Source organism: Nicotiana sylvestris, chromosome 3, assembly GCF_000393655.2.
Source record: "Nicotiana sylvestris chromosome 3, ASM39365v2, whole genome shotgun sequence".
NCBI lineage: Eukaryota > Viridiplantae > Streptophyta > Magnoliopsida > Solanales > Solanaceae > Nicotiana > Nicotiana sylvestris.
The window spans coordinates 186,183,041-186,202,996 of record NC_091059.1 but is presented as its reverse complement, the minus strand read 5'-3'; positions in this window follow the sequence as shown (position 1 = coordinate 186,202,996).

Here is a 19,956-nt window from a genome sequence, read left to right as displayed (position 1 = left end):
TCCTGTTGCTGCTGTGTATTTATTTTGGGACAACGGATGTGGGATTCCGGTAGATCCCCCTTGTCTGTTTATTTAGGACTACGGATGTGGGATTCCAATAGATCCCCCTTGTCTGTTCATTTGGGACTACGGATGTGGAATTCCGGTAGATCCCCCTGCACAGTTATATGGAACTATGGGACTGCACCCGGTAGATTCCCCCAGTACTGGGTATTTATATTTGGGACTACGGGACGGTATCTCCGGAGATCCACTCGATAGATGTAATTGGGACTACAGGACGGTATCTTTGAAGGTACCCCGATTGTTATCTTTGTGTTGAGTTGTATTTCATTTCCGTGAATATTTTGCCTCTATTCTAGTTGTTGTTGCTCTTTCTATTCCGTGTTATTATCTTACTGTTGCACTTAATTATATTGTCTTGCTCTACATTGTTATACTTTATATTTTATTTAACCTCTGTAGGGCCCTGACCTTCCTCGTCACTACCCGACCGAGGTTAGGCTTGGCACTTACTGTGTACCACTGCGGTACACTCATGCCCCTTCTACGCATGTTTTTCATGTACAGATCCAGGTACTGCGACTCAGTCCTATAACCCTTGAGGCGGGGAGACTGCTCCAGCGGCTTCGAGGTATATCTGCCGCGTCCGCAGACCGAGGAGTCCCTTTCTATTCTAGCTTTTAAACGTTTTGCCCTTCTGTATTTTTTTTCCTTGTTAGATATTTTGGAGTTAGCGTACTGTGTAGTGATCCTTAGCTTGTGATTCATGGATTTCCGGGTCTTGGAGATATGTATTGGTTTCTAAGAGTTAAATATTGTGTATACCGAGCGGCACTTTTAAATATTGTTTTATCACTCTTCATTCTGTTTTAATTTGTTTTATTCCACACTTTGGCTATCTTTCGCAATTTAGGCTTACCTAGTCGTAGAGGACTAGGTGCCGTCACGATGGTTCACGGAGGGCGAACCGGGGTCGTGACATATTATTCCTGTAAAATGATATTAATCAGAGGTATAATGGTCTTTTGATGTTCCGAGAAGTTTTATTTACGTACTTCTCAAGCATTGCACTTATTTACATGTGCATTTACCCATGACTCAGATGGTGTTATATACGCGTATATATATATATATATATATATATGGAATATGGGAAAAGGTTGCGGCGTTATATACGCACCACCACCTGATCAACTGGTATACATTGATGATTTTGCCCACAGTGGCAACAGATGGCGTTATATACGCGTATATATGAAAATATATGTATATGGGATATGAGAAAAGGTTACGGCATTATATACGCACCACCACCTGATTAACTGGTATACGATGATGATGTTGCCCACAGTGGCTGAAATGATATGATGGGATGCCCTCAGAGGCTTGATGAAGTTATGTACGTACAGACCTATGCATTACATTACATTTATATGCATATGCATGACATTATAAATATTTCATGGTTTACAGAGCTATCCATACTTAAAGGTATAGACAATCAGTTTGACGAGCCCTCATAGTAGACGATATCAGCATTCAGCGAAGGATCGGTAAGACTCCACCTCATTCGGAGTGCAGCCAAGTCTATAAGTCATCATGTCAAAGTTTGATACAGACTTATAGGTAGGTCGGTACCCTGTTCCATTTGATGTCAAATAATCTTAGAGGCTTTGTAGACAGAGGTTTATTTTGTACAGTATTTCAGAGGTTTTGACGGCCCATATGTATTCATGTTTTAAGAATGATCGTTTATTGATATAGTGTTGCCCACTTATATTTATACATTACAAGTTGTGGCCATATTCACCCATGATAGTTACAAAAGGAATGAATAAGTTACAGAGTGGTTCGCTCGAGCCACTACGGCACCGGGTGCCAGCTACGCTTCTCTAGGTTTGGGGCGTGACAAAGTGGTATCTGAGCGGGTTGTGTCCTAGGGAGTCTATAAAGTTGTGCCTAGTAGAGTCTCACTTATGGGTGTGTTGCGCGCCACATCTATAATTTAGAGGCTATAGGGAATTTAGGAAATGTTATCCTTCTTTTGTTTCCAGATCGTGCCATAGATCTAAGTCGTAAGAAGTCAGTATAAAGTTTCCACCGAAATTTGTATGCACTAGAGGTGCTATCACAGTAAAGCTTTAAGGCGTAATTTCCACTTATGTGGAAGAGAGGTTATGAAAGAAACAGAAGATACGATGCGAGACTGAAAGGTAATTAAGGTAAATTTTAAAAAGATACGACAGACTGTAGTACAACAGGTTGTGAATAGTCGAGACTTCAGATATAGTTTGGGTTTTAGTTTAAGTTATAGATGAGACCATAGCAAACATTTTGAAAAGAACTCCAAGAAATAACATTCGAGGACGAATGTTCTAAAGGGGGGAAGGATGTTACACCCCATAAGTTTAACAACTTTAATACCGTCATAAACATTTGATATGATATTTTGAGTGGAATATTTTATTAAAAAGTTTGAAAAATATAATTTTATATAGTTATTAATATTACTATTTTGAAATATGTTTTAAATTATACATATAATATGAGAAACGTTTATGAGATTTTCTTTATTATAAAGATAGAAATTATTTGTTACAAGAAAAGAAGGTTATCTTTTTACCATTTTAAGAATTGAGCGTACGAAAATTTATACTCTTTATATGAGATTAGGAAAATTATAATTTGAGAATATAAATGCATTTTTTTACATGGATATTTTAATAAAATAATAGTGTATGTACTTATATAGTACCGCATGATCATGATAGTGAAACATATTATAGTATGATATATAAAGTGTATTAAAAGTGAGTAGTATTTTAAGTAATTTGGGATAATTTTTAATTACGTGGGTAATTTATTAATTATCGGGTAACGAGTCATTACCTAATTAATTAAATCAATATTTTGGATAATACAAACCATCCCAAAACATGGTATCCCCCCTTGTAACTTAAGATGACTCATAAGTTTTTTTTATTAGGTGGCAAGCTTTAAGAGATTTGTGGCCAAATTATCTAACTAGTGGGGCCTACTAATTAAACCTTTTAAAATAATTCATAAGAAATTGATAAGCTGAATTATTTTTAATACTACAACTTATGGCTTGCAAACAATTAAGAAGAAGATGTCCTTCGGACTGTATCTTTTTACCATATTTTCCTCCAAATAATCCACAAAGATTTTCTTGTGTTCATAGAATTTATGGTGCTAGCAATGTTGGAAAGATGCTCCAGGTAAGTACCATATCATATATTCTTATAAGAATCTTTGTTTATTCTCTTGCTTCAATTGAATACGTTTTAAGTATATTTGTACAGACAAGATATTATTTTGTATATTCTTATTTCATACAGTGCTTCAGAATCTCTGGGTAAATATGTTTCGGCAGTCATTTATATAGGTTGGTTAAAATGTTTGGATCTTTTCTTTCTCATAAGTGACAATAAATTAAGATAACTACATAGAGAAGTAGTTATTAACTTATTTATTATTCGTATTGGTTGCTATTGATCACTTATTGATTACTACTCTATCTCCATACTTGTTTGAAAATTTTTATTATAAAAAGTACCGATTTATATTGTTATATCTATACAATATTCCTTAAAAAAAACGTGATATTTTATAGGTCTTCAACAATTCATAAAGAATAGGGTTGAGGATTCGGTGGATCCAACACCATGCCCGCAGCTTCTTCTTGAAACAGAGATAGGGATGCTTTGGACCTTCTGAGTTCTTTATGGAAAAAATCAATTTCATTCAAGTCAGAGATCACCTCTAAATTTGTAGGGAAGTATAAGAAGATATCTTTTCATATTATGCTTCTTTAAGACTATAAAAAAGAGTATTCTAATGAAACTAAATAGACATGTAGATATTTCTTTCTAATTTTGTGTGTGCTCGAGCTTTAGACTAAAAAGGCACATAGTTGTCAAATGCAAAAGTAATCAATCAAATCACTTAAGTCAGTGAGGAATTTTACCTTTGCACTTCCAAGGGACATGAGCCCCACAGCTGACAATTTTGGATTTTTAATTGTTTGTTTATATTTTGTGTATTGTTACTTATATGCTCCTTCTTTCTTTATTATTTGTTATGTAAGTCTCCCGATGATGGAGTTAAGAGAGTCAATTTGGCAATTAAAATTCTATTCTTAGGGTATGGCGAATTTGAATCTGTCTCTAATATTTGTGTTGAGCTGAGTCAGGAATTCTTTAGAGAAGACACAAGAACCTCTTTTTTTTAGAGCATAAAGCTGCTTACTTTCATATTTTCTCGCTCTTGTTGAACTTGGAATTCAATTTTTTGTTATTTTTGTTCTTGAGAAGGTAAGACTTAAAAGGTTCTTGGCATTCTGTTGTTAATGATGCATAAGCTCATAGGTCGGTGAAGTACATGATATCAATTATTTTATGTAACTGATTACTTTGTAATTATATTTTTACATTCAAATGTTGTAATTGGTTATACTTTGTGCATCTAAACTACCTTTTGTGTGTCTAAACTGCATGCCTCGTATTCTTCAGCAAGGAGTATACATTACTAATCGTTGTTTTGAAGGTGAATATTTTCGTTCATGCTTCGAGAATATTTCTCGAGAATTAATTGATGAGATTGACATATATCTATGCTCCAGGTATGTTAAGGCTAATCCTTCCTTCTTTTGGCATGGTCTAGGTAACGATACGTAAATGTAATATTATTTCATAAGTGTTTCTACTCTTAGTAGTTAAGGATGTCTATGTTATTTATTCCTGTAAAATGATATTAATCAGATATATAATGGTCTTTTGACGTTCCGAGAAGTTTTATTTACGTACTTCTAATGCATTTCACTTATTTACATGTGCATTTACACATGACGCAAACGGCGTTATATACACGTATATATGTATATATGTATGTATATAGAATATGGGAAAAGGTTACGGCGTTATATACGCACCACCACCTGATCAGCTGGTATACGTTGATGATTTTGCCCACAGTGGTACCAGATGGCGTTATATACGTGTATATATGTAAATATATGTATATGGGATATGGTAAAAAGCTTATTGCATTGTATATGCACCACCACCTGATCAGCTGGTATACGATGATGATGTTGTCCACAATGGCTGAAATGATATGATGGGATGCCCTCAGAGGCTTGATAAAGTTATGTACGTACAGACCTATGCATTACATGAAATTTATACGCATATGCATGACATTATAAATATTTCATGGTTTATAGAGCTATCCATACTTAAAGGTATAGACTATCAGTTTGACGAGCCCTCAAAGTAGACAAGATCGGCATTCAACGAAGGATCGGTAAGACTCCACCTCATTCGGAGTGCAGCCGAGTTTATAAGTCATCATGTCAGAGTTTGATACAGACTTATGAGTATGCTGGTACCCTGTCCCATTTGATGTCAAATAATCTTAGAGGCTTTGTAGACAAAGGTTTATTTTGTACAGTATTTCAGAGGCCTTGATGACCCATATGTTACTCATGTTTTAAGAACGATCGTTTATTGATATAGTGTTGCCCACTTATAGTTATACATTACAAGTTGTGGCCATATTGACCCATGATAGTTACAAAAGGAATGAATAAGTTACAGAGTGGTTTGCTCAGGCCACTATGGCACTGGGTGCAACCCACCCCTCCCTAGGTTTGGGGCGTGACACTGAGATCTCTCTGAACTCTGGCATATCAGAGCTGGAACTTCCACACTACACATAAATCAATCCTTATTTGAGGAAGGTCTGGGTGTGAGTACTGCCCGGGATCCTTGAGGTCCTTCGCGAACTCTTACACACCTAAATATGAAATTGGCTATGAAACTTTGGGCATTTGAGACTACTGAAGGTCTAGTATATCAGGATTTGCTTTAAGCCTACTTCAGGCTCCCTATAGCTTAATTTTTGTTCTATTTATGTATTATTTATTCAATCCTTGGTCTGTAATAGTTAATTATAAACAAATATTGGGGTGACTAGTAAAAAAAGAGGGCAGTTGTATACTGTGGGTAAAGTTGGGTAGATAACATGCCTATAGGGTTTATTTTGGTTTACATGTGTTGAGTAGATAACATGCCTATAGGGTTTATTTTGGTTTACATGTGCTGTGTTAGACAACCTGCCTATAGGGTTTCGCTTTGGTCAAATAAGTTCTGCCTGCTTTACTTTACATAATTAGACACCATGCCTATAGGATCTAAAAATCAGTTTAATTAGAACCCATGCCTGTAGGTTATGAATCAGTTTAATTAACTAACCTACTCGTTTCTTTAATAGTCTTCAACGCTGTGTCAATTAATGTCACTAGAAAGCATGCCTAAAGGATCCAAATTGCCCGCTTTAAAAGTGTTTACTGGTTTACTGTATTCCTGATTAAAGATTAGATACCATACTCTTAGGACATCACTATTACATGCTTGGCAAGCCTGTAGGGCGACTAAAATCCTGCAAACTGTAAAACTACGCTTAGCTATTTGTGACTACTCATATTCAACAGGTTTAAAATTAGTAGGCAAACTGATTAAGTTCTTTTACACTTTGGTCTTAACTCAATGTTGCATATTCTCTGATCACCTAGATATCATGTTCTAGAGTTCCTCTTAAATATCTGAAAACTATTGCTTGAGACGTGCGCTTACTTGTTCTGTTTGTGGAGGTAAAACGTGAGCCTTTAATTGTTTTGTCTTTGGTTCAGTCCTAATTGTTTTGGTTGTCGCCTAGATTTTCTCCTTTAAGTACCTAAGGATGGTCTAGAACTACCTAAATTAGAGGTCCTAAATACCTCCAGGGCCACAAAGAAAGGACGGGTAATGCACGCATCGGATATCTTAAGGTTACTAGAACGCTTTAGGCTATGACTAAGGGGAGTGAATTTTGTAGTAAAGGATATGATGACCTGCGCGCTAATGTCACGTGTAGCCCCTCATTGAGGAGTGATTACCATGCATTGCATGGGTATGATCCTGTAGGTTAATCAACATAGGACTTCCCTTTCCCAATTTCTATGTGTTTAAATTTTATAAACATCTTTTCTTTACATATACATATGCAAGTTGTTCAAACCTCACCCTTGCTTCCATTACCTAAATCATACGTATTTAGAATGACTTATTCACATAGTTTAAATTTGGTCGGGACCCACCGTTGTGGACTGCGGGGGGTGCCTAACACCTTCCCCTCAAGGTTATTTCGGGCCCTTACCCTAATCTCTGGTAATGCAAACTAGTTACACGATTTAATTATTCTAGGTGCCCTAACGCACCATAATCTGTTAGGTGGCGACTATTCAAAATACTCAATTCCCAAAAGGAAACGAGTTATTCCCCCATGAATGTCCCGCAAAAAGGGAAAAAAGGGGGCACGACAGCATGACGACTCTGCTGGGGATATTTTAGGCTCTTACCATAACGAACTTATTTTTTGAATTCGTCCAAGCATGCTCTATCCCACATACCCTTATCCCTTATTTGAATTCAACTGTCTATTTTCAAGCATTTATGATTTCTTTATTTTTCGAAAAGTGACTTGTCTCTTTGTTTTCTTTTCTACAACTGTCTTTCAATTATTTAAATACAGCATTTATTATTTTTCTTACGTGCAAATACTTGACAACATGCTATTTATTGCTGCATAAATCATGCTCAACATCATATTTCACTCGTGCATAATTAATCTTATAGCAACGCTTGATGAGTGTTTGCATTCTTCATAAATATCACCCTTTAAATTCGGAAAGGCGTATTTGCGGTAAAACTAGTCGATCAACGGTGCGTTCGACGGTTCCGTGCCTTTCCCCATCAAGTTGTCCGCTTGAGGGTCCTAGTCTAGACCTCTATAGCAGCCTTACTCTGATTAATTGTACATGCATCATGGTCAAACCTAGCCGGGTTAATATGTTGTCCACATAATAGCCCTTTAAGACAAGCCTTGTCCAAAAGTGCATCGGGTTTTCCATAATCCCAACGGATGTAACCACGATTATGTGCATTAATTTGGAGAAATAAGTGCCAATATGCTAATCATTACTGTATAAATAGACAAACCTGGAGGGGGAAAGGGCCTAACTCTCTTTTGTTTTGCAGAAAATAAGGCACGAAGTCCTCTGATTCGGTATGGTCGGTCGCATGCCCTCACGTTTTCTAGATTGGTGGAGGGATCTTCCTTCATGTGACCAAAACCATGTGAAACGAGTCTTAAGAAACTTGCCTTCTCTGTTGGATCTTCAGCCCAACAAAATGCTGATCGAGGCTTCAACTATGTTTTGGGACTAGGAAAGGGCTGTGTTCCGTTTTGGGAACATAGAAATGACTCTCCTTCTAGAAGAAATAGGAGGATTTGCTGGGTTGCCTTGGGATAGCCCTAATCTGTTAGCACCTGAAAATTGTACCACCAGAGGGTTCCTTAAAATGATGGGGCTGAAGAAAAATGACAACTTGAAATGCCTGAAGGACTCCTACATACCCTTTGACTTCCTTTATGAACGATACAGTCATAGTCACTCTTACCATATTTTTGATGATGAGTTCTCAATCACCTCCTTGGGTTGGATTCATCGTAGGGTCATCATGTTTATTATGTGTTTCTTGGGCATGCTGGTATTCCCAATCCAAGGGGATAGAATCCATACTAGGCTGGCCATGGTGACCAAAACTCTGATGGACGGGATCTTGGAGGAGACATACACTATTGTCCCTATGATCGTTGCAGACATGTACCGGGCTTTGGAGCGATGTCAAAAGGGGTTCAGGTTCTTTGAGGGTTGCAACTTGTTGTTACAGGTCTGGTTGTTAAATCATCTCCAAAAGGGACATACCGTCAAGAATTTCTGCGAAGGCTATGGAATGATCACATAGCCTTCCATCATCACAAAAGAATGAACTATATTTCAGACATGTTTGCTCAACCGGAGGACGCTGTGGGATGGGTTCGACTTTTCGAAAATTTGACCGAGGATCAGGTCCAGTTGATGTTCTAGTGGTTTCCTATCGATGAGTTCATCATCATATCTAGAGATTTTTCACACTTGGTGTTGATTGGGTTAAGGGGGATATACCCCTACGCTCCTCTCAAGTTTATGAGACAAGCAGTCAGGAGACAGATCATACCACGAGTCGCTAAGATATGTCACTTCAGAGCTGATTTCCAATGTGACGCTATCCCGTATAAGAATGAAGCACAACGTATGTGGACTTTGAAGATTATTGTTAAGAAGGATACTATCGAGCCAGACCGATATCATGCAGGCCACTCGTATCTTTACCCTTCATAGTTGGAGGACAACATAGCTAGGGTCTTTGAGCCAAGGGCTCGTCTAGGAAACAGGGTCATAGACGAGGTTTCTAAAGCAGAGGTGAAGTACAACAAGCTGCGGAAAAGAGTTTGAGAGTCTGAAACTAAGCATATGGCACAACATAAGGCTGACATGGAGATGATTAACCAGTGGAAAGAAAGAGCTGTCAAATCCGGCGAGATGCTGGAATATCTGGAGTACAGCTTGATGGAATTGGAGGGGAAGATAAGGAAGAGGGTCACCGACTGCCAGAACGCTGAAGGAAATGAAGGAAGGCATCTGGAAAGGGCATTCCTACTGCTGAGCCTGCGCAAGTTGGGAGAGTTAATTGACAACAGCATCCGGTCTGGAGAGGGTCCTTCTGGGACGAAGTAGATTAGATTTACTTGCTTTTCTTTCAAATGTAATAAGGCCAAGTACATTAGCAACACTATCTTATTTAGTTTTGTTTTGGTTTGTTTACTTTTACATTAATGAAATGAGGCAATTATTAGCACTAAATTTCTCCAAATTTATTTGTCGCTAGACCTACCTCGGGCACAACGAGGTTCCAAAATTAGGACACAAATTTACATTCCCGCAATGTGTTTAAATATTGTAAACATTTCAGGATCCTTACTGACTTGTTTACCTTTTGTTTTTTCTTATTCTTTATTCCTATCCCCTAAGGTTGGTTTGCTCATACTGGTATCATCACCATATCACACCAGGTTTAGAGGCCCCCACCTCCTCCTCCTTCAAGTAATACAAAAGGCAAAGGAAAATCAAAAATGGACGACTTAAGTGGTATTCTAAAGTACAATGCTGAGAACGCAGAAACTTCGGACGGTCGGAGTACTCCAGCACCAAATGATCTAGTCTTGAGGTTGGAACAAAAGATATTGGAGATACAGGGAGAGCTTGAGCAGGTCTGCAACTTGGCAAACTTATCACTCACCCTGAATGTCCCCCACATCAATCAACAAAACACCAAGAGCCCAGTACCTCCCCAAAAAACACTGAACCAACATCCACAAAACCCTCCTAAACCACATCAATATGTAACCCTACCTTAAAATCTCAATCCCTTACCGATACCGACTCTGTCACAACACCACCATCAACTAATCCAATACCCACCAACCGCCACTTGTCACACTCCCCAGAATACACCACAACCCATTCCCGATCCTCAAAACTCAACCAATGACCACCACTACACCCAGGCACTCGGCACTCACCAAAACAACCCTATATACGTAGAAACTGAAACCGTACCTCACTCTATCCAACCAACCTCCTATACACCAGAATCCTCTAAGAAGGACATGCTCATTTAAAACATGGCAGAGGAACTCAAGAAGTTGACGAGTCGAGTTTAGGGTGTCGAAAATGGCAAAGGAATAGAAGGTTTGAACTATGAAGACTTATGCATACAACTAGATGTAGAACTGCCAGAGGGTTACAAATCCCCCAAGTTTGAAATGTTTGATAGTACAAGTGATCCCAGGGTTCATCTGAGGACCTATTGTGACAAGTTTGTTGGGTCGGAAAGGATGAAAGGATCCGAATGAAACTCTTTATGAGAAGTCTTGCGGGAGATGCTTTTGTCCTGGTACATTAGCCAAGATCCTAAGAAATGGTCCAACTGGGTGAGTATGGCATCTCACTTCATGGACCGATTCAGGTTCAACACAGAAAATGCACCATATGTTTTCTACATCCAGAACCTCAAGAAGAAACCCACCAAAACATTCTGCGAGTATGCTACTCGATGGAGGTCAGAAGCGGCCAAGGTCAAGCCATCTTTGGATGAGGAACAGATGAACAAATTCTTCGTCAGAGCATAGGATCCGCAATATTATGAAAGATTGATGGTTATTGAAAATCATAAATTCTTTGATATCATCAAACTCGGAGAAAGAATCGAAGAAGTAATGAAGAGGGGGATGATGACAAACTTTGAGGCATTACAGGCCACAAACAAGACATTATAATCAGGCAGCATATCAAATAAAAGAGATGTTGGGGCAGCAATGGTGGATCAAGGCCCGAAATCTCCACTTACATATCAAACACCTCCACCCACATATCAAACACCTCCACCCACATACCAAGCACCGCCACCCCATATCAACCTTCATCTCCCAAATATTCCCAACTAGCCACTGCCTATCATACCTATAATTCCCAACCATCTCATTTCTAGTCGCCTTCAACTCGCGAAAATTATCCAAGACCACGACCAAATTTTGATCGCAAGTCACCCAGACAATATACTGTCATTGCTGAACCCATCGACCAGCTATATGAAATGTTGAAAGCCACTGGTTACGTCACCCTAATTCCCACTTTGGCATTAGAGAATCCATCCCAATGGGTTAACCCAAACAAAACCTATGCATACCATTCTGGTATGAAAGGGCAAACCATTGACTAATGCCGAACGTTGAAAGATAAAATCCAAACGCTGATTGACAACAAGGGCATACAGGCAAAAGAAGTTGCACTCAATATCCGCAACAACCCTCTCCCAGATTATAGGGGTGTCGGGATATATGTGATAGAGATGGACGAAGAATGGGATCCTGAGGGGTCAATCAGGCTTATTCGAGAAGATGATGACTTTAAACCCTCAGTCACACTTACTCCTATTGTAGTGCAGACTCAGTCACCGATCGAAGTCGATGTAGCAGCATCAGTTCCATTTGAGGTAGAGGTAGCTCCACCTGCGTCCACCCCTGTTCCATTTGAAGTAAAAGTGGCCACACCTTTCACAGTGACAATATCAACCACACCTCCTTTCAACTCAAAAGCAATACCCTGGGATTACGTTGCTGAAGCTAGGAGAAAAGGAAAGGCAAAGATGGAGGAATCTGATGTTGCGCAAGGAATGACTCGGACTGGGAGAATCTATACACCTGAACACTTAGGAGGACTAAGTAAGGATACCACTACCAAGCAGCCTTTCATTGAAACGGGACCAGATGACATTTGGAGGAAAGTACAGGCAAGGGAATATTCCGTCATTGATCATTTGAACAAAACCCAGGCTCAAATATCCATCCTATCACTGTTGCAAAATTCAGAGGCACACAAGAATGCTTTGATGAAGGTGTTAAGTGAAGTTTATGTACCCAACAATATCACCTGCGGAGAGATGACTAATATGGTAGGGCAGGTGCTAGAATGTCATAAGATAATCTTCCACGAAGACGCGCTACCGCCTGAAGGGTTGAATAACAACCGAGCGTTACATATCACAGTGCAATTTGAAGACAAATTCATTGCCAGGGTCTTGATTGATGGAGGTTCAAGCCTCAACATTTGTCCGTTGGATACTGCAAAAAAGATTGGGCAAAGGTTTTCATGAAATACGGGCAGGGAGCATGAACGTGAAAGCCTTCGATAGGTCTCAAAGGGCCACGATTGGGGAGATTAATCTTTGTCTACAGATGGGGCCAACTTGATTTGACGTTGAATTTCAGGTGCTTGACATATCGGCCTCGTACAATCTTCTGTTGGGCCGACCAGGGATACATGCCGCTGGAGATGTGGATTTGACACTACATCAAGCCGTGAAATTCAAATGGAACCATCAGGAGGTGATCATTCACAAAGATGGAAGTAACCCCATTTACACCAGTCAAACCATCGCGGTTGTCGGGAACAGAAGAAGGCTAGGAGGGGAAACCTATCATCACATTGAACGTGTCAATGCCATTGAGAAAGACAAATGGTGGAGTAGCAAAATAGAAAGCATACTGGCATGGTCTGGGTATGAGCCCGAAAAAGGGCTTGGGAAGAATCTCCAGGGTATTACTAAACTGATACAGCTAAAGCGTCATGGTATTACCTTCGGACTCGGATATCAATATACATGGCAGGAGTATGATGATTGGTCGCCTCCATGGCATGGACCTTATTACCCTCTCGAGCAACCAGTGCCACATCTGGGTCAGACTTTTCACCAAACTGATACAATATAGGGAACTGCAGAAGAAGAAGCGTTAGTTGGGCTGAGGAATCTGTTTTTTGAGGATGAAGACATGGACTGCAGTGCAATAATTGAGGAGGAGGAGGAGGAAGAAGGCCTCGCTATTCAGACTGTGGAAAAAGAAGTTGTTCTCAGGAATTGGACCGCCACACCATCCTGGGCCCGCCGAGTCCCTGGGTAGCCTGGCAAATTTATTTCTATAGCCATTCTAGGCATCCAAGATTTTTAGTAATTTTGTTTTTTAAATTCACCTATTTCAAAATAAATGCTCTATTCATCGAGCCGTACTCGTTTGAACGTTTAAGTCTTAATCAAATGCATTGCTCTTTATTATTTATTATTATCTTCCATATTTTTCTTTCTACAACGTTATTGTTACTTTTCCTGATGAACCGGTGACTGTGACATGTAATGAGACAACGCAACATGAGGATAGTGATTTAGATGAAGAAGATGAGATACCTGAGGAAGTTGTCAGGGAGGTTGAAAACTTTGAGAATAAGCCTAAGTCCAACCTGGACGAAATCGAAGCAGTAAATTTGGGAAACGTCGAGACCGTCAAAGAGACTCGCATCAATATTCATTTATCGCCGATAGAGAAAGAAGAATACATCCATTTTCTAAAGGAATATGAGGACTTTTTTGCATGGTCATATGATGACATGACCGGTTTGAGCACGTCCATAATGGCTCACAAGTTTCCTACTAATCCCATGTGTCCGCCAGTAAAGCAAAAGCTCAGAAAGTTCAAACCAGATATGAGCCTAAAAATCAAGGAGGAAGTTACTAAGCAGATCAAAGCCAAATTTCTTAGGGTTGCTGAGTACCCAACCTGGTTAGCCAACATTGTGCCAGTTCCGAAGAAAGATGGGAAAGTCAGAGTATGTGTTGACTATCGGGATTTAAACAGAGCAAGTCCCAAGGATGACTTTCCACTGTCAAACATACACATCCTGATCAATAATTACGCCAAGCATGAACTCCAATCCTTTGTGGATTGCTTCGCAGGTTATCACCATATCAGGATGGATGAAGAAGACGCAGAGAAAACTACTTTTATTACACCATGGGGGGTATAATATTACAAAATGATGCTATTCGGTCTAAAGAATGCTGGGGCTACTTACATGAGGGCCATGACAACCATCTTCCATGATATGATACACAAAGAAATAGAGGTGTAAGTGGACGACATCATTATCAAATCCAAGAGGACCATGGATCACATAACGGACTTGAGAAAGTTCTTTGACAGGTTAAGGAGGTACAACTTAAAACTGAACCCCCCAAAGTGTGCATTCGGGGTTCCCCCAGGAAAGTTATTGGGATTCATTGTCAGTCGTCGAGGAATCGAGCTAGATCCGTCTAAAGTCAAGGCTATTTAGGAGTTACCACCGCCTAGGAGCAAAAAGGACGTGATGAGCTTCCTAGGACGTCTCAACTATATCAGTCGCTTCATAGCACAATCCACAGTTATATGTGAACCCATCTTAAAGATGCTGAGGAAAGATGCCGAAACAAGGTGGACTAAGGATTGTTAGAAAGCTTTCGACAAAATCAAGGAGTACCTGTCTACACTACCAATTTTGGTCCTGCCAGAGCCGGGGCGGCCTTTGCTACTCTATCTATCTGTGTTGGGTGGAGCCTTCGGATGTGTTCTAGTACAACATGAAGAGACTGGGAGAAAGGAGCAAGTCATATACTACTTGAGTAAGAGGCTCACACCTTACGAAGCACGGTACTCTCTACTAGAGTGCACTTGATGTGCTTTGACCAGAACAGCCTAGAAGTTGAGGCATTACTTCTGTGCCTATACTACATACCTCAAATATAGGATGGACCCTTTGAAGTACATATTTCAGAAACCCATGCCAACCAGGAAGTTAGCCAAATGGCAGATATTGTTAAGTGAGTTCGATATCGTCTACGTAACTCAAAAGGCGGTCAAAGGACAAGCATTGGTAGACCATCTTGCTGAAAATCTAGTGGGAGGAGAATACGAACCCGTAAATTTCAAAGGAGTGGGCATTGGAGCAGTTTTGGTATCAGAAACATGTCAACATTATCCGATATCTGCTAAACTCAGATTTCCTGCACCAACAACATAGCAGAATATGAAGCCTGCATACTAGGACTCAACATGGCAGTCGACATGAATATTCAGGAACTGCTGGTAATCGGTGATTCAGATTTGCTTGTGGACCAGGTACAAGGAGAGTGGGCCACCAAGAATTCCAAGATATTGCCATATCTGTAGCATGTACAGGAATTGAGAAAGAGGTTCATGAAGATAGAGTTTCGGCATGTTCTCAGAATTCAGAACGAGTTTGCCGATACTTTGGCCACTTTGTCATCCATGATACAGCATCCAGATAAGAATTTCATTGATCCCATCCTAGTGAGAATCCATAATCAACTGGCATACTGTGCTCATGTCGAGGAAGAGACGGATGGAAAGCCTTAGTTCCACGACATCAAAGACAAATTTAGCGAAAGGAGAATACCTGGAGCATGCAAACTACACTCAGAAATGCACACTTCGGAGGTTATCCAATCACTTTTTCCACAGCGGAGGAAGCTTGTATAGAAGAACTTCTAATTTGGGATTGCTAAGATGTGTCAACGCAAAAGAAATTACTTGAGGACATACATGCTGGGACCTGCGGCCCACACATGAATGATTTTATCTTGACCAAGAAGATACTTAGGGTCGGTTACATTTGGATGACCATGGAGACAGATTGTGTCCAGTATGTTCGCAAATGCTACCAATGTCAAGTGCACGCCGATATGATAAAAGTGCCTCCAAATGAGCTCAATGTAACGAGCTCACCTTGGCCATTCGCCGCCTGGGGAATGGATGTCATTGGTCTGATTGAGCCCACTGCTTCAAACGGGCACAGATTTATTCTAGTAACCATTGATTATTTCACAAAATGGGTAGAGGCTGCATCTTACAAAGCTGTAACCAAGAAAGTCATCGCAGACTTTGTCAAAGATCATATTGTTTGTCGATTTGGCGTTCCCGAGTCTATTGTCACGGATAATGCAGCCAATCTCAATAGTGATCTGATGAAAGCCATGTGTCAAACTTTCAAAATCAAGCACAAGAATTCCACATCCTATAGACCTTCGATGAATGGAGCCATGGAAGCTGCGAAAAAGAACATCAAGAAGATACTAAGGAAAATGGTAGAGAACCACAAACAATGGCATGAGAAGCTACCCTTCGCTTTGTTGGGATATCGCACAACAGTTCGCACATCAACCGGGGCAACTCCTTACATGCTGGTTTATGGTACTGAAGCTGTCATCCCAGCCGAGGTAGAGATTCCTCCTTTAAGGATCATACAAGAAGTCGAACTTAGCGATGCAGAATGGATAAGGAGTTGCTATGAACAATTGGATTTTATAGATGGGAAAAGGATGAATGCAGTATGTCACGGTCAACTTTACCAGAAAAGAATGTCTAGAGCTTTCAACAAAAGGTCAAACCAAGACAATTTGCACTAGGACAGCTGGTGCTGAAGAAGATCTTCCCACACCAAGATAAAGCCAAAGGGAAATTCTCTCCCAACTGGCAAGATCCTTACATAGTCCACAGGGTGCTAATAGGAGGAGCACTCATACTTGCAGAAATGGACAGAGAAATCTGGTCAAAACCAATCAATTCAGACACAGTGAAGAGATACTATGCTTAGACTATTTACATTTCCTCATCTGATGTAATTGAACTACACCTGACCCGATTCTCGTTTAAGAGGGGATATGTAGGCAGCCCTGTGGGTTTGGTCATATCATAATAAAATTTCCATTTTTCCCCAAGATCAGAAACTGGGGCAGAATTTTGAGGAGGACCCTCAAAATTCCGGAGCAAGTCCAGCCGACGCCATCGCATGCCAGAAAATCAGAAATTGGTTAAGAAACTGGGGTAAAATTTTGAGAAGGATTCTCAAAATTCCAAAGAAAGTTCAACAAAGCTCGCTACTCGCAAACGGTCAAAGGATCATCTACCAAACTGGGGCTAAATTTTGAGGAGGACCCTCAAAATTCTAACATGGGAAAGCTGCAATGTCTCTGAAATGTGTTACAGTCACTAGTTCATCTAAAAACTACTTGATACTTCAATATGTTTCTAAAACAACTCTATTTTATCAATAATTGCATATGTTCGAAAACTCTATTTTTCGTAACAGTCAGGTGTTACCCATGGAAACTTAAATAAGGCCTCCAAAACGGAACAAAGCAAGGCCAGAGAACAGAATCACAAACCAACCTCCCCTCACAAAACTTACAATTTTTCTTTGAACACAGGCACATCTGACGTAGCGATAGCATCCATAAATATATACACATAACAATATCACTATCAATCAGGCCATCAGACACCGAACATATCTCCAGCTAAGAAATATGCTACCCTTATTTGCTACTCGTTCTTTGCATGGGACTAAGCCTTGTCCCGCATATTTGCATGAGGCTAATCCCTGCCTCCATGTCTGCATGAGGCTAATCCCTGTCTCCATATTTGTATGAGGCTAATCCCTGCCTCCATACTCGCATGAGGCTAATCCCTACCTCCATATCTACATGAGGTTAATCCCTGCCTCCATATTCCATGAGGCTAATCCCTGCCTCCATACTCGCATGAGGCTAATCCCAGCCTCCATATCTGTATGAGGCTAATCCCTGCATCCATACTCGCATGAGGTTAATCTCTGCCTCCATATCTGCATGAGGCTAATCCCTGCCTCCATATTTGCATGAGGTTAACCCCTGCCTCTGTACTCGCATGAGGCTAATCTCTGCCTCCATATCTGCATGAGGTCCTGCCTCCATATTTGCATGAGGCTAATCCCTGCCTCCATACTCGCATGAGGCTAATCCATGCTTCCATATCTGCATGAGGCTAATCCCTGCCTCTATACTCGCATGAGGCTAACCCCTGGCTCCATATCTGTATGAGGCTAATCCCTACTTCCATACTCGCATGAGGCTAATCCCTACCTCCATATATGCATGAGGCTAATCCCTGCCTCCATATTTGCATGAGGCTAATCCCTGCCTCCATACTCGCATGAGGCTAATCCCGGCATCCATACTTGCATGAGAGTAATCCCTGCCTCCATACTCACATGAGGCTAATCCATGCCTCTATATTTGCATGAGGCTAATCCTTGCCTCCATATTTACATGAGGCTAATCCCTGCCTCCACATTCGCATAGGACTAAGCATTGTCCCTCCTTGCATAAATATTGCTCTATTCCGGTACTATCTGTTTGGTTTTCAATCGGGCTAATCTCTCCCCTTCATTTCACAAGACTAAACCTTGTTTTGTTAACATCATATTATTGCATCTCATGGGCTGAAATATCGCCAACTTATCCAAAGGCGTCATAGTCTAAAAGGCATCATCCTCATAGCCAAAAGACATCATGTCATGGCCTAAGGATCTCTCAAATTTGCATATCTTTATTCAAAGGCATCAAGGTTCGGTGGCACCATCTTCATGGCTCGAGAACACCATTTCATGGTCTGCGAATCCCTCACCGAACAATTCATGGCCTAGGACATCATGGTCTGAGGACACCATCCTTAACCATCTGAAGACAACTTTCATGGTCCAAAAGGGAATTTGCATCATGTTTTAATTTTCGCACAAATACGTGTTTGTAGATGTCACACCTCCTTTTTACTACCACCGGAAGCGGTATAAGGGAGTTTTTTCCAATTTAAGTGACAATCGAAATGGAATCATATAATTAAAAATTAGAGTCGCCACTTGGGATAATTTATGGTGTCCCAAGTCACTGGTTCAAATCCCGAATCGAGGAAAGATTGACTCTGTTTTACAGTCCACGAACACAGAAATTCGGGTAAGGAATTTTGTTAACCCGGGAGAAGGTGTTAGGCATTCCCGGGTTAAGTGGTTCTAGCACGGTCGCTCAACTATTATTTTTGGCTCAATTACCTGATTTTAAAACATTTTTAACCTATGTGCATTTTATTATTTTTAAAACCGCTTTTAATAAATTAGTGTTACATATTGAGAATCATGTCATGGGAACCGTACCCACGATCTACAACATGTTTATTTTATTAACAAGATTAAATTGGGGCCGGGTCACATAAATGTACCCCCGAATGTTTAGAAATTAATCATCACGACCACGTCACGGGAACCATACCCGTAGCCATGATAATTATTCAATTAACGCGCCTAAAGCAACTAAGAAAGTTTAAAGCATTTTCTAAACTAACTTTGTATTTATGTGAGGGCCATAGACTAGGTGATTGGATGGCAAACCTCAATTTTATTAAGGAAAAAATATCATTCAACTAAGTGAACTATGGATATTCATGTTTAAAACTAATTTGAAATTGGGCATCACAACTACACCACGGGAACCGTACCGGTAGTTGTGACAATTTTATTACGAGCCTAAAGCAAACTACGAGATTCATGCCCGAAAAGTGCAAACTCGATCTTACTCATCATCATTGTAGGCCATCAAATAATCAACTAAGAAAGAAAACAAAATATTCTAATCTAAATGTAGCATTACGCCAGTTTCAAACCTACTGAAAGTCCAAACCAAACAAACCTAATTCACTCCCATTTAAACAAAATCTAGTGTTTCATCAACTCATATATACAGTAAAATACTA